The 16,296-nt window shown below is 38.3% G+C and overlaps 1 long non-coding RNA gene across 3 annotated transcripts; it reads left to right on the top strand.

The window, feature by feature from the left end:
- Positions 1-4,335: 4,335 nt before the first annotated feature.
- LOC144318060 (uncharacterized) lies at positions 4,336-14,420 on the top strand. 3 transcript variants are annotated; one of them, XR_013383918.1, is made up of 5 exons: positions 4,336-4,598; positions 4,704-4,835; positions 7,944-7,987; positions 12,618-12,816; positions 13,949-14,420. It is a non-coding gene; the product is annotated as an uncharacterized LOC144318060 (long non-coding RNA). The 3 variants fall into 3 exon arrangements; XR_013383917.1 differs by having other exon boundaries at positions 4,336-4,835; XR_013383919.1 differs by having other exon boundaries at positions 4,336-4,835; positions 13,946-14,420.
- The last annotated feature ends 1,876 nt before the right edge of the window (positions 14,421-16,296 follow it).

Raw genomic sequence — 16,296 nt, 5'->3', positions numbered from 1 at the left:
CCATCACTTTAGGGTCTCTGGTATAAATAAAATGTTTGCCTGTTATTTTTCAGCTCATTGAGGGAAATAAATATCTTCAAGGCATGAAGAAACTTTTCTCTGCAGTGACATACACTTCTGTGCTCACCCTGAAGGGGACAGCCAGACTGAATGAAATGAAATGAACAAGTCCTCTAAGAAAGAGGTGGATTTACAGGTTCCTCAGATCAATATGGTGGAAAGATCTGTGTAACCAATTCTTTAATGGCATGAGTTTTGGCATCTTATCTATTTCAGGAAAATGAAATTACTGAATAAAAATTATCCTAGCTAATTACTAGAAGATATTTTTAAAACTCTGAATTGGGGGCACCTGGGCGGCTCAGTCCGTTAAGCATCTGCCTTCTGGTCAGGTCATGATCCCAGGGTCCTGGGATCAAGTCCTTCATCTCCCTCTCCCTCTACCCCTCCCCCCAGCTCATGCACTCTCTGTCACTCTCTCTCTCTCTCTCTTTCTCTCTCTCTCTCCATCAAATAAATAAAATCTATTAAGAAACTCGAATTGCATTTTTATGTCAGTAAAGTGTCTTTAACTATAAACAACATTCACATGTTAGATAAAGTATTACCTAGTTATTTCCATATAGCTGTAGAGATTTTTACCTCACTACTGAGAAAAACAAGAGTGGAAAAAGAAAACCAGTGATGACAACAGCAAAAATCCTAAAGGTATTAAATACTTAACTAAAGGTAGAAAATTGATATGACTAGGTAAGTTTATATTTTATTTTAGATTTTTGGTGAAAGAGTTGAAAGTCTCACCAGATTTTTTTTCTCTGTGCAGGGGCCTGCCTGGCTTCCAGACCCTGCCACCCCCACTCTGGCCCTTCAACCCCCACCTGAGGAAGAGAGTGGGGGATTGTAGGTAGAACATGATAGAGTAGAGGGAAGGTGATCAAGTAGGGGTAGAGGGGTAGAATTTGTAAGTAGATCTTTTCTAAAGATAGAGTCAAGTGGTTTTGAGCCAATACTGATGTCAGAACTCTTGAGTCATTTAATTATCAATCAATGACCAAGTATATAATTTAGCACCATGATGAGGATGGGTTTCTATATATATCAACTTTACAAAAGAATTATGTCATAAATGATCTGCACTATACTCTTATATACAGTTTAATAAAAGAAATAAAACCATAACATCTAAAAGAACAGTTTATAATCAAGGTTCTGACTCTACAGATGTTGGAGAACTGAAAGAAAAATAAAAGTTGGTTTGTTAGGGTGCCTCATGAGAAAGATGATAGGTCTACAAAATGTCCGTAGAGTCTGGATGTGCATAGATGAGGGGGAGAAGGAATTCCACTTTATGGCAGAAACCCAGGAGAGAATTCCAGAGGCATAGGTGAGTGTGGAACATGAAGAGGACAGGGAGTCTAATACAACCCCAGTCATGTGGTGTAATGCCAAGTGTTATATTTAGGGTTGGGTTATAATAGATTGAAAGTCATACACAAGAGCCTGGATATTACATAGTAGGTAATAAAGAATGAACATTGGTTGCTGAGTAAGACAAAGTCATAATGACTGTCATGTTTAGAATGACTACTTTGGCAGTTTCTCAGAACCTGCATAGTGGGCATCCTATGCTGGATGGATCTATTAGTTGAGGCAGATGATAGGGACCCAGTGCCATAAGGCTGTTGCTGAAATATAAGTGGGCAATAACACAGATTTGTATTACAATAATAATACTTGCATGACTTAAAAGGAAAGGACAAGTATAAAACAATCGGAAAGAAGAAATTACTATATTTTACCACTTCAAAATCTTCTAGAGGGAACCCTGGGTGGCGCAGCGGTTTGGCGCCTGCCTTTGGCCCAGGGCGCGATCCTGGAGACCTGGGATCGAATCCCACGTCGGGCTCCCGGTGCATGGAGCCTGCTTCTCCCTCTGCCTGTGTCTCTGCCTCTCTCTCTCTCTGTGACTATCATAAATAAATAAAAATTAAAAAAAAAAAAATCTTCTAGAGCCATTTACCAGATACATCTTAAAATAATTTATACTTGCCTAGCCTTTAAGTATGTAAATCATAAAATCAGAGAAAAGAAAAGTTATATTTACTAAAACCTGAAGAGCCAATGGATCCCAGTGAAACAAATGACATCTGGCACTCCTCTATCAAATGGCTTTGCATCTCCTATCATACCTCATACACTACTGCAGAGTGCATATGAAAATAACTTGCTATGCTTAAACAATGTGTGCTTGCAACACCACAGGCAAGCACCAGTCTCCTGTATAAATACAAGTTCAGGTACATTATCAACCACAGAAGATACACATCTATAGAGAAATCAACTGCTAAAATTTATTATATAATTGCATCTTCTGGTATTGAAATTTTCATAAGTAAAAATTAGGACAAGGAATAAGCAAATGTATGAAAATAATTATAGATCTTTTATATGGAAAATACCATCTAGCTGTAAAAAGATCAGGGAATTGTAGGTAAACAGTATATATTTAAACATGTAAATAGACAAATGAAGAAATATCTATATATCTTATATTGCCTGCCTTTTAGGATGGAATTTTTAAGAAACAATTTTATATATTTATTTGAGAGAGACAGAGAGAGCATAAATGGAGGGAGGGGCAGAAGGAGAGGAACAAGGAGACTCCCTACTGAGCAGAAAGCCCGATGCAGAGCTGGATTGCAGGACCCCGAGATCATGAGCTGAGCCGAAGGCAGATGCTCAACCAATTGAGCCACCCAGGCGCCCCTCAAGGTGGAACTTTTATAGGTAGCTTGTAGACATTGTTTCTACTTTCTTATCTGGCATTTATGCTTTAATTCAGGACATCCCCTGCACTATATTGAAACTTCTCAACATCACAAAGAATAGAATATCCATCAACTTCAATATTTTTTTTTCAGAAATGATAACTCTTTCTGTCAAAACTGGCTCTCCTTCCTGTACTCCTAATCTCAGTTAATGACATCTCTGTTCACACAATCACCTGAGCCAAAGACATTCAGAATCATAATGAATTGCTTGCCATCCTGTCTAGGCAGTCATCTATTTCTGTCAATTCTCCTTCCTAAACATCACACTGTGGATCCCCTTCATCTTCATCATCACTGCCTCACTTTGGGTAGTGATGGTTTTTCACCACAAAATTTTCATAGCTTGGTATATAATTGCCTATTTCCAAGGTATCTTTATTCCCAGATCTAACCTCCTTGAGAAAAAGACTTCTTCATGAGAAGTGCAAATACAGACAGATTACTCCCAATTGTAAAATTTCTCCATGGCTTTCCATGATTGACAACACTGCCTTTCTTTTTTTAATTTTATTTTGTTTTACTACACATGAAAACCACATTTCAACCTTTCTCTCTCTGTTTCTCTCTCTCTCTCTCTCTTCTCTCTCTCTTTTATCCACAGGCACCTCACATAAAACTGAAATAACATTTTTCAAACTCTTATTGGTGCACCCTGATTTATAGTATTCCGTTTTATGGTGTTGTATTTCATCTCGGAAAATATCCGTTGTATCCATTAAGATGTTAAATTATTTACTCTTGAAAATACTCGTCAACGGTATGAAGGTCAAACACCTTAACTCGTTGAGCAAGACCCGCTGAGATGCTTCCCTATTTTTCTGCACTCATCCTTGTATAAGTTCCCTTTAAAGAGCCATATTCTGCAAAAGCTGAGCACAGGGAGATCACGATACCTGGGCTCTGTCCACCATGGTTCACTCTGTTCTCGTCTAAGGACAGGTGACTTGACATCACCATGTAAGTTACATTTTATATTCCTGTTACATATACCAAGATTTTACCTAAAACGCATGTTCACTGCAATACTCTATCCAATATCAGTGGAAAAGTGGAAAAAAAATCTAAATGACTACCATTAGGGAATTGGCTGTTTTTTTTTTTTTTTAAAGGTAAAAGTACATTTGTCGATTGAATGAGAAATTTGGTAAAGGCAGTGTCTGAAGATCTAATGATATGAAATGCTGTTTCTAATGTATTTCTAAACAAAAAAAAAATCAAAGAGTCTAGAAAGCATCAACTTTGATAGATGATCTTTCCTATATTGGAGATAAATGGAGCTCCCACTCTTTCTGTGTTTCTTTTTTTAGTCATCATATATTGGGAGCAAGCCGCACAGATACCCTGGTCCTGTCATCAGCAAAAGGCATGGCAATTAGTTACTTTCACAGAAAATTCTCATTTGTAACTAAAAGGAAAGATGACTCATAAACACCAAAAGTTAAAACCAGAAGATCTTTAAGCTAATTCTAGCGACTTCATTCAATTAGAGCGTGTGGAGGCAGGCTTGGTGCTAGGTTAGCAAGCACACTGGCATCTGTTACTAAGGATGTAAGGCTTCTCAGCAAGAATCCTTCACAGTGACGCAAATTTGTATGTGTTACATGCATTCTCATCTGGAACACTAGGATTCCTGATGTCTCCACATTGTTGCCACCATTAAGGAACATGCCCGTTAAACAGAAGTAAAGCTGACATACAGATACAGGTCTTCAGAGCATCCCAGGAACTAAAGAACCAAGGGGAGACAAAGAAGACATCATTTCTTCTGTATCTGTTCCACTTCACTCAATTATTTTTACCTAAATTTAATGTCTTCTCTTACACTTCTTTATTATTATTTATTTTTAAAAAATTTTTATTTATTTATTTGAGAGAGAGCACAAGCTGGTGGGGTGAGCAGACCCCCTGCTGAAGAGGAACCCAATGTGGTGCAGGGCTCCATCCCAGGACCTTGGGATCATGACCTGGGCGGAAGGCAGGCACTTAACCAACTGAGTCACCCAGGTACTCCTAATGTCTTCTCTCTTAATGAATGCTTTGTCTGAAAAGAGCTTTTTATAAGCAAAATATAATTTTCTAAGGAAATTTGGTGAAGGAAAATTTATATTATATACATTAACATAGACCTGTATAAATACAATTAAATGATCATCTGATGATAGGTATTTTTAAATAACCTAAGATTGACATTCTTTTGGCCTTGACATAGTCATGACCATTAAGCTACCAAATGTTCAAAATTTTATCTTCAGTTCTTGTTAGCCTTGACAATTAAAGAAAAAGAAAGAAGAAAAAGAAAGAAAGAAAGAAAGAAAGAAAGAAAGAAAGAAAGAAAGAATAGAATAGAAAGAAAGAAAGAAAGAAAGAAAGAAAGAAAGAAAGAAAGAAAGAAAGAAAGAAGAAAGAAAGAAAGAAAGAAAGAAAGAAAGAAAGAAAGAAAGAAAGAAAGAAGAAAGAAAAGAAAGAAGAAAGAAAGAAAAGAAAGAAGAAAGAAAGAAAGAAAGAAAGAAAGAAAGAAAGAAAGAAAGAAAGAAAGAAAGAAAGAAAGACTCCTGTCTTCATTGCTGTTATTTATGGTCATGTGCTTCCTATGCTTGTCTTAAAAGATCTCTCCTTCTTAGGATGGCACATCCTTTGAAACAAGGATGTAGATTAGATTAGAAGATGGGTATAAACAAGCACTATGAGTTTGGCAGCTGGACAGCAGGACTGTTTAATCTGGCTTTATCTGTGAACATGCTCTGGAACTGGAACAATTGGAAATCTTCCTCACTGAAAGACCTAAGTGTTCTTATGCAACCTCTTAGCAAAAAGTCAAGCTTCTCTCCCAAGAAGCACCAACATCTTTGGTGTTTATATTTTAAACCCATCATCTCAAGCGAAGACTTTATTTTTGTGAAACCTTTAACAGTGGCCATATATTTTATAGAATTTCCCATTTTTAGAACCCCCCAAATTACTAGGTATATTTAGACAAACTGATGAAAGAAATAGCTTATGGAAAGTTCTCATTTGAGCCTAGAAAATCACGTTAGAACTATTTTTAAAGGAAATAGCTAAAGTTTATCTAAGTATTCGGTAGAAACTCAAATAAAATTCCTTAATTCTTCCCTGTCATTTTTTTTTTTTTAAATTCACAAAGCTTGCCAGTTTTCTCCTCAAAATGTTTCTCATGACTCCCTTACTGTACAGCTCAGTTAGGAGTATCCTAGCCTGAGGTCCTTCTTAGATCGATTTCCTTTTACTATTTATTCTAACTGCCCTCCTCTACTTTCCATATACTCACACAGGAACTCCTCTCCCTACTGCCATTGCTGCCAGGTTCATCCTTCTTTACTCAAATGCCACAGTTTGAGCTTTCTACTACAATAATACTAACAAACAACTGCAAAACTTAATGAATAATTATTAAGTATTTATTATTGCTCATGAGTCTATGGGTTAGATGGGACAATTTTCTGACCTGCTAGATCTGGCTAGGCTGATCTCGCTTGCTTGGGGTCATGTGTGTGTCTACAGGCCACTGAAGGGTCTTCTGAGAGCTCATGATGAAAAATGACTTCGTTTGTGGTGGACTCCCTTCACACAGTTTCTTATCCTTCAACAGACTATACTAGGCTTCTTCAAAGGTGATCACAAGCGAGAGACAGAGACAGAGGGAAAGAGAGAGACAGAGAGGGAGAAGGTGTACACAACCATTAATTTCAGACCAGGGTTAAAACTGCTGTAATGTCAATCGGGCCACATTCTATTAGTAAAAGTAAATCACAAACTAGTGTATTCATTGCAAAGAGAAAGCAGCCTTCACCTCCTTCTGGGAGGGCCTGCCAAGTCACATTACAAAGTTCATGAATGTGGGAAGGGGTGAGAGATTGTGAAGATTTCTTCATTCTACCACAATTATTGTCAATCTCCTGCTCAGAAACTTTCAGCCACTACCTGTTTCATAACTGATCAATTGTCAACTCTGCTACCAATATTTCAAATGAACTAAGTGCTTCCATTTAGCAGACCCTTCATTTCCCACCTAACTTAACTTTCTTTTCTAGTTTTCCTCAACATGCTCGCTCTGAGCCAGCTCCTCTACCTACTATGACGTGAATATGTCTTGCATTTTTAATCACTCAAACCTTTGTGCTGTCACCCCTACTTCCTACCTTATATGCTATTTTCCATCCTTATACTTATCTAAATTCCATTTTATTAAAGTCCAGCTTTCTTTTTTTACTAAGCCCTTTTTTTTATTAGAATCTCAGTTGTTTCCTGATTATTCCAGTACACATTAGTATTTTTATTTATTGTTATTTTTGAGCCCCTACAGCATAGCATACTTTCCACACAATTTTAGCCCTAGTTACATAGTTCTTTGTATCACACACTTTTTATTCATGAGTTTTGGTTTGGCCTACCCCACAAGAGTATGAAATACATATCCCCCGGAGTCTAAAAATTACTTCTAATCATACAATTGGTATGTTATGGGTTGAATCGTGTCCTCCAAAAATTCATAGCTTGGACTCCGGACCCCCAGTTCATTAGAATGTGATCCTATTTGGAGATAAAGTCTTTACAGAGGTAATTAGGTTGAAATAAAACTCATTAAAGTGAGTCTTAATCTAATATCACCATTGTCCTTATAAAAAGAAGAAACTTGGACACAGAGACAGACAAATGTAGAGGAAAGACAATGTGAAGAGACACAAGAGAAGACAGCCGTCTATCTACAAGCCAAGGTGGGAGGCCCAGATCAGATCCTTCCCTCATAGCGATCAGAAGGAACCACCACCTGGACTTCTATCTTCCAGAACCATTAACAATAAGTTCCTGTTATTTATACTACTCAGTCTGTGGCACTTTGTTTGAACAGGCTTAGTCATCTAAAATGAGGTATTAAATAAGTAGCTTGATTAGTTGAATAGATGAAAGATTCATAAGTATAATCTATTAATTCCCTGCTCTTGGACAAGAGAAATTTCGACTGAATTCCCAGGAACTTAAAATTTTCTGGATCATACATTCACCATATACAAACCAAGGGATTTTGTTTTCAGGGTGCATCATCCAATATTAAACTTTGAATTGTTAAACTGAATTCTCTACCTTATATTTTAGATATGAGAAGAAACAAATGAAGATGGAAAGAGCAAAGATGAACAGTAAGTATGCCTTTGGAAAGCAAAGTGGGCTATTTTGCTCTGTGCCCCTATAGAATAATGATTGGCAAACAAAATCTGAATGAAATTAAAAACTGAATATGGATACAGTTATATGAACGTGGAATAGATTTAGCTGAGACATAATGTTACTTATTTCTTCTTTGGGAGATACACTGAATGAGACCAACATAACCTCCTTGCCTTTGAGACCTTAAAGTTAAGCCATATGTTAACAAAATTAAAAATTAATAACAATGATAATAATACTAATGGGTAGGGATGCCTGGATGGCTCAGTGGTTGAGCGTCTGCCTTTGCCCCGGAATTCCGGGATCGAGTCCCGCATTGGGCTCCTGCATGGAGGCCTGCTTCTCCTCCCTCTGCCTATGTCTCTATCCTTCTCTGTGTCTTTCATGAATAAATAAGTACAATCTTTAAAAAAATTAATACTAATGGGTAATTAATTTCGTGATAGGCAAAATGCAGGGAGGAGAGGTCATCTGCGGCAGGGGTTCTAAACTTTAATAGAAACCCAGGGAAGTACCTGTGAGTAAATGCGACCCAAAGAATTTCTATACAGAAATTGTCTATCTCAATGACAGTGAAAGGGAGAAAGTGGGTTAAATGAAGGAAATAGAACGATTACATCATGAATCTGGACAAAAAAAAAATCTTGGAAGATAAAACCATCTGAACATAATTCTTTTTTTTTTTTTTTTTTTTTTTTTTTAGTATGGTTAAGCTGATTTTTTTTTCTTCCTCCTTTTCCCACACCATAAAGTTCTAGTGTGTGGTTCTGAAACTTTCTGCAAGAAACACGCCCCACCTCCCACAGGCTGCTGCCCAACCTGGACTGACACACTAGAAACAAGGAATAAAATAGTAAGACATGCCTCAGAGACTTGCTTCAACTTCTGCAGTGAAGAGAAACACACAGGTCTGACCACCAAAATTGAAAATCCAACCCAGTACTTCAGAGATAAAAACGATACCAGAAATAGAAACAGGCAATCATCAAGAGAACGATTTAAAGCACCTGCCGATGATTTAGTCTCAGAGCCTAACTCGGGCAGAAGAAAATTCAATATTGTTCAATGAAGTAAATAAAGTATTGAGGAAAATAAAATCCTGGTGCCTAAGATAACAATAGTATTGATGTCTGCAGATTCTGCGTGACAGATGCACTCGCCCGCCGCAGCAGAGGTGGCTGCAGAGCTATATACCAGCTTGTGGCATCATAAACTATTCAATATAGACAGACTCATCCCCAGGACAGAGCGATTTGGGCAGTTCTCCTGTGTCCTGTTCTTTGGAGGAGCCGAGCTCCACTGCCAGCAGTCAGCTGGGCAGCACTTCTTTGAGCCAGGGGGAGCTGTTTGCCAGACGGAGCTGTGAAAGGACATAAGCCATGGTTCCACCATCAGCAGGACTTAAATTGGTCTGGTCTCCCAAGCCAGATAAGGGATATTAACAGGAGCCACCAAGAAAATACACCCCTGGGAGGAATCATTAAAGAGATTATAATAGGAGTCCTCAGTTGGGGCCAAAGATCCAATTCTGGCCCCCAGACCTGTGTTGTTTGGCCTGAATAACATTGGTTCACATCCATCCTTTTTTTTTTTTTTTTTTTTTAAGATTTATTTAGTTAATCATGAGAGACATACAGAGAGAAGCAGAGACAAAGGCAGAGGGAGAAGCAGACTCCCTACAGGGAGCCTGATGTGGGACTCAGTCCCAGGACCCCAGGATCACGACCTGAGCTGAAGTCAGATGCTCAACCACTGAGCCACCCAGGTGCCCCCATCCTTTTAAGTTTTTTTTTTTTTAATTAGTTGCTAGCCTTTAAAAACTTGAATTTCTATATTCTCTTGAAAATTTAGAGGAGCTGATGAAATGTGGATAAGGGCCCACTTCGTCTTCTCGATGGGGGCACACATTCACTAATTTGCTAGCACTCCACGATGTTTTGCTGCTCTCTCATTTGCTTCACATGGGCTGGCCTTCCAAGACATTTGACTCCTAAACCTGCTACTGATATTTTGAACAAGAAGAGGTAATAAAAGATGGAGATTAGGAAATTTTGACCGGAGAGGGAGTTTATTGCCCATACAAGAAGCAAAGGCCAAAAATAGTTGTATTAGTTACTTCAGGAGACATAGGAAAGATTACTCAAATATCAAAGAAAGGGAATAAGATCTCACAAGAAGTAAGACATAAAGCAAAGAGATAAAATAGGCCATAGCGTGGGATAATTTATGCTCTTTCATCCAGAATGAAGGCATGCAAGTACCTAGAAAAGCTTATCAAAGTAGAAGTCTGTATTAGTTAGCTCCAGCTACTGTAGCAAAATACCATAGATTGTGTGACTTAAACGACTGAGATTTATTGTCTCACAGATCTGGAGGCAGGAAGTAAAAGGTCAGGATGCCATCATGGTTGATTTCTGGTGAAGATCCTCTTTCTGACTTGCTGCCTCCTCACGGTGCCCTTATATGCTGGAGCTCTCTGGTGTCTCTTCTTATTAGGGCAGTAGCCCTATCACAAGGGCTTTTTTTATTTTTTTATTTTTTTAAAGATTTTATCTATTTATTCATGAGACAGAGAGGTAGAGACACAGGCAGAGGGAGAAGCAGGCTCCACGCAGGGAGCCCAATGTGGGACTCGATCCTGGGACTCTAGGAGCTCATGAGCTCAGCACTCCTTAGTTGCCTCTCAAGGGTTCCATCCCTAAATACACATTGGAGGTTAAGACTTCAACACATGAATTTAGAGGGAAGCACATTCAGTTGATAACAGTTTCCATCAAAGCTACACTTACAAAACTGCCCTCTCCTGCTTGACCCCACATGATAATGGCATTATAATGAAAACTGTGTAAGTCAGGGTTCTCTAGAGAATAAAACCAATAGGGAAGAGACCAGAAGAACCAATGCATAAGTTTTAGTTCAAGTCCAAAGGTTCAAGAAGCAGGAGTTGAGATGGTGTTAAGTCCTATTCCAAGGCTAAGAGATCAGTGTTTCAGGTCATGCAGACAGGCAGAGAAAAAATTCTCCCTTCCCTGCTTTCTTGTTCTATTCGGACCCTCAACAGATTCAGTGAGGTCAATACACACCGTGGAAGTCAATCTGCTTTCCTCAGTCTACTGCCTATTCAAATACTAGTCTCTTCCATAAATATCCTCACAGATACACCCAGAAGTAATGCTTAACCAAATTATCTGGGCACCTGGGATCTAGTCAAACTGACATATAAAATTAAGCATCACAAAAGTATATTTTGCAAATGAAGTGATCAGGAATTTAAAATTGGACCATTCCTAGTTTATTTAGCTCTGCATTAAATACCTGAAAAGACTTTAGAAAGAGTTTCTGCCAGAGACAAAAAACAATATCATGAAGGAGAAAATATTACTTTCACACATAAGGAATAACCTGAGTATCTGTCCTTCATAGGGTTTTGTGATACAGTTACAGCCTGTGATACAAGCTGTTACTCTTTTAGACTCAGATAAAATCAGTATAAGTAAAAAGAGAGAGAAGAAAAATCACCATTTTTTATAAAGAAAATCACCAAGTTTATAAAGAAACTTCAGAAATATAAAACTTTGAACTAGAAAAAAACAAACAGATCCTCTCAGGGGTTCCTGTGTAAGAGTTTGGACCAATCTAGATATAACTGCCTGGACTACTGGCTGCGCTTCTAACACAGACAGCATCATGGCATATCAGATGACCTCTCCAATAATCTGAGAAATCAGGCATCATTGACTGGCATGGAGTATCATGCACCCGGTCTGGGACAGTGCTCTGCAAGACCACTTGTGCCGAACATCCGAAAGGGGGCATCGCATGTAGTCTACTATATGTTTATTTTATTTTATTTTTTACTATGTCTTCCCTAAAAATTTCTTGAGGAAAAGAAGAAACTTAAAAAGGAGGTTAAACAGAAAAGTTCTCTGAAATTCCTCTGGAGTTTAGTTTGGAGTGACTTGTGTGCCACCAGAAAGATGGGAGTAGAGCTACTTTTTCCTGTTGTTCCCACTAAGCACAATTGAAAAACCCTATACATTTTATGTAAAATAAATGTAAAGAGATTGTGAAGGGTCAAAAGAAGAAATTATCTAGAAGATACACAATGTTACACGGATAGGGGTGAGAAATCAGGACCCCCTCCACATCAGTCTCCACTGATACAGCAAAGCAGTGATCTAATTACTGTTGTGCAATGGTGAAAGTCTTCGCTCTCCACTAGGCCTCTGACACCGCCCCACTGGAGAGAGATGGGAGCCTCTTTACTGCCAGTTGGAAGTGGAAATTCGGGCTCCCGTGGGCTTCTCTTGACAACACAGATGAGGTGAGGGTGCAGAAAAGACCTCGTTCCCAGCCAGTAGATTAAATTAATTCCAGTATCCATGAGCTCATTGCTAGTCTATAGGAATATAGTTGATTTCTGTATGTTAACATTTTATCTTTCAACTTTACTGAATTAATTTATGAGTTCTAGGATTTTTATTTTTACAGATTCTTTTGGAGTGTCTACTTGCATGATCATCGTATCTGTACAGAAGGACAATTTTATTTCTTCCTTTTCAATCTGTCTCCTCATGTCTGTGTTTGCTCCTCTTCTTATAGGATACCAGTCTTATTGAACTAGGATCCACCTTAATCCAGAGGAACTCACCTATTTGATTATATCTACTAAGACCCTATTTCCAAATATGGACATATTCTGAGGTTCTAAGTGAACATGGATTTTATGCAACAGTACCCCCCACTCAAAAAAAGCTTGTCCTCTCCGCCCAGAGGAATAGGAAAGGGGAAGTCTAGCAAGGTACAACACTTTGCAACAATAACTGCTCTAGTCTAACCAAAACCTTTGGCCCTATATCATATTGACACAATGAAAGTCTGAATAAGCAATGAGTAAGGTAAACTCCTATCCTTATGAGGTTGGGGTCCCCATTATCCCTGCTGGAATAGTGTCAGAAAAGACCAACCAGTCAACTTGAACCTTTAATCTCTACTGGCTGGTAATGAGGCCTTTACTGCACCCCCACCTCCCCTGTGTTATCAAGGGAAGCCCACGGGAGCCTGAATTTCCACTTCCAACTGGCAGTAAAGAGGCTTCCATCTTTCTCCAATGGGGCGGTGTAAGAGGCCTAGTAGTGAATGAAGACAAATCTCTAGCGCTTGACCTGAGTCCTGATTCCAATTCTCAGTTGAGAAAATCAATGTGATCAGAGAGACTAAGAGGGTAAGAGGGAAATTAGGAAGAAAAAATGATACCTCTGTGAGTAGCTCTACCTTCCGAGATAGAAGAAATCACTGGAAAGAATTATATCTCTAGGGCCTCCAAACCAAGGGAATTAGATAAATGACAAACATTTCCAATGTAAGAGGTCATCCCATTGTAAAAGTTTGTCTTCATTGTATTACCATTAAAAATTAGCCAAGGGGGAGACCGGTCCTAAGTTAAAATTTCAAAGTGAAAATACTTCCAAAATAACTTTGCTAAATACATTTACTTACAGATAAAAGACTTCACTGTTCAGATTTATTGTTTATAAAAATACACTGTGATCAATGGGGTAAGATTTTATTGTGAAATTTCAGGGTTTATGTAAGTTGGAATATGATCTTTCTACTAGTACAATTATAAGCAAATAATAAAAATTCATCCTTAAAACAGGGTATGGCTTTGACCTCTCCAAGGGAAATTGATGGATTGTTAGAAAAGTGTGGTAGGAGAAATTCCAAGGTAGCTTCACGAGCTCCATCTCCTGGTGTTGAATCCCATATAATCTCATCCCCTTGAGTAGAACAGGACTTCTGTTTTGCTTGTAGAAAGCAGAATGTGGAAAAAGTAATAGCTATCAACCCCTTGATTAAGTTACTTTATACGGCAAAGGTGGTGAGATGTCTTTCCCAAGATAACATCACGTTCTATGAAATTCTGTTAGCAGATTAGTATACAGGAAACTCTCCTGCTGGGCTTGAGGAGGTGAACAAGCACACTGAGCACTTGGTGTGAAGAAGGCCACGTGGTAGGGTACTGCAGCAGCCTCTAGAATCTTCCACTGACAGCCAGCAAGAAGCATGGGCCCTCAGTCATACAGCCACAAGGAAACAAATTCCTCCAACAATTGGATGAATTTGGAAACAGATTCTTTCCCAGTCAGTGCTCCAGATGAGAATGAAGTCTACTTGCCACCCCCGCCCCCGCATTGCAGCCTGTGAGACCCCAAGCAGAGGATGCAGCAAAGCTGTGCCGCAGCTCTTGAACCACTGACATCATGAGATAAGAAATGTGTTTTATTATAAACTGTTAAGCTGGTGATAGATCGCTATGCAGCAGCATGTCTAGGATGAGTCATAATTGCTGAGAGCAGAATGGTATCAGTCTTGATAAAACTGAAATAAAGCATTATTATAAAATAGGTTGTTTTCATTATTATTTTCTTTTTTTGGCATAAAATTGATTAGTGAGAAATGTTCTTTCTAGACTGGGTACACTCCAACAACAGAGTAGAGGAGGACAGTACATTCATGTGGTGGTATAATCTGAAAAAAAAAACTGATTCTTGAGTGGCTTCCCCAAAGCTGAAATTCTCATTTTTTTTAATTAAAATATTTCATGTATTTATTTGAGAGAGAGAGGGAGAGAGAGAGAGAGAGAGAGAGAGAGAGAGAGAACACAATGGGAGAGGGGTTGCAGAGGGAGAAGCAGACTCCCTGCTGAGCAGGGACCCTGCTCCGGGGCTCAATCCCAGGACCCTGAGCCCAGCACAGAAGCTCAACCAACTGAGCCACCCAGGCATCCCTCAGTTTTTTTATTAGAATTTTTATCACGAGACCCCAGCTTCTGAGACTTCTGAACTGTTAATAGGTCCTGATGGAATGCCTTCTACTTTTTCTATCAGAAAGACATTTTTCAGATTTACAATTAAAATTGGCTATATTTGCTATTAGAGAAACTATATATATATGTATGTATTTAAATGTTTTAATAAAAGACTATGGAGATTTATTACATAACTGAGAAAATTATAAGATATAAAAATGCTTCAGAACGAGTGGAGGAAAAGAACTTCAGGGAACTAGGTTGTTTTCTGATAACTTTAATCTGTTGTGAGTGAATGTAGGCTTTTATCTATAGGGTGATCATTCAATCTCAACAAATGCAAAATGGGAAGTTACCAGCCAACTATGTTTTACTTCATTCAGATATTTGAAAATTTACAACAAATCCCAATTTTGCTATGGTTTTATGGATTTTGTATGTTTGTTTTATATTAAAATAATGACCAAGAGCACATTATGGGGAGAATACTGAAAAGTTAAGCACTTGCAGAATTTTAACATATATATTGATTGGGTTTTTGTAATATACGTTTGTTCTCAAGAAGCAGGGCCACATGTAGTACAAGTCACATCAAGGTTGTTCTTTATTTTTTTTTAATAAATTTAAAATCATAAAGTATGACATGTTTGACGATTCTGAATATTACTTTTTATGCTTTCTGATACTTTCTGATAGATTGAGGGGATTGGCTTGTGAAAAGCCTACACACAAATACACGCACGAATATTGTACTTAATGATAAAGCTGCTAGTGACAAAGCAATAAACACTGGTCCTAGTTAAGGAAAAAAATAATGTAATGTGGAAAACAGAGATGAATCCAGAGTGCAGGCCAAATAGAGAAAGACAAATTTTGTTTAAAAGATTTTATTTATTCATTCATAGAGACACAGAGAGAGGCAGAGACCCAGGCAGAGGGAGAAGCAGGCATCATACAGAGAGCCTGACGTGGGACTTGATCCCGGGGCTCCAGGATCATGCCCTGGGCTGCAGGCGGCACTAAACCGCTGAGCCACCGGGGCTGCCCGAGAAAGACAAATTTTTAACAAAATTTGAAAGTTTATTAAATAGTTAGGGGCTCTATGACAGATTCTCTGATTAATAGGAAAAAACAATTTTGATGGTAGGAAAGGTAAAATTTCTTTTTTTTTTTTTTTTTTTTTTCATTTTTAAGTGAGTAGGATGTCTTCTTGTTCTGCAGACTCTGGAGTCCACTGAAGGCCAGATGGGACAGATTTTAAAAACAGGAAAGGATCATTTCAGGCTTCAAAATCTAGAGGGACAAAATGCTAAGTTAAAAATACTCTTTGATTTGACCATACAGAGCTAAATGGGGAATGGTAAATTACGGACCAAACTGCAGTTTGTAAATATTCGTATAAAAGCAGAATAAGATAGGGCCTAATCACCAAGGTTATAGCTCGGATTTATTAACATTAATTCATGGCTT

The sequence above is a fragment of the Canis aureus genome, chromosome 8, assembly GCF_053574225.1.
Source record: "Canis aureus isolate CA01 chromosome 8, VMU_Caureus_v.1.0, whole genome shotgun sequence".
Lineage (NCBI taxonomy): Eukaryota > Metazoa > Chordata > Mammalia > Carnivora > Canidae > Canis > Canis aureus.
The sequence above is the reverse complement of the archived record's forward strand: the minus strand, read 5'-3'. Positions and strand labels throughout refer to the sequence as shown.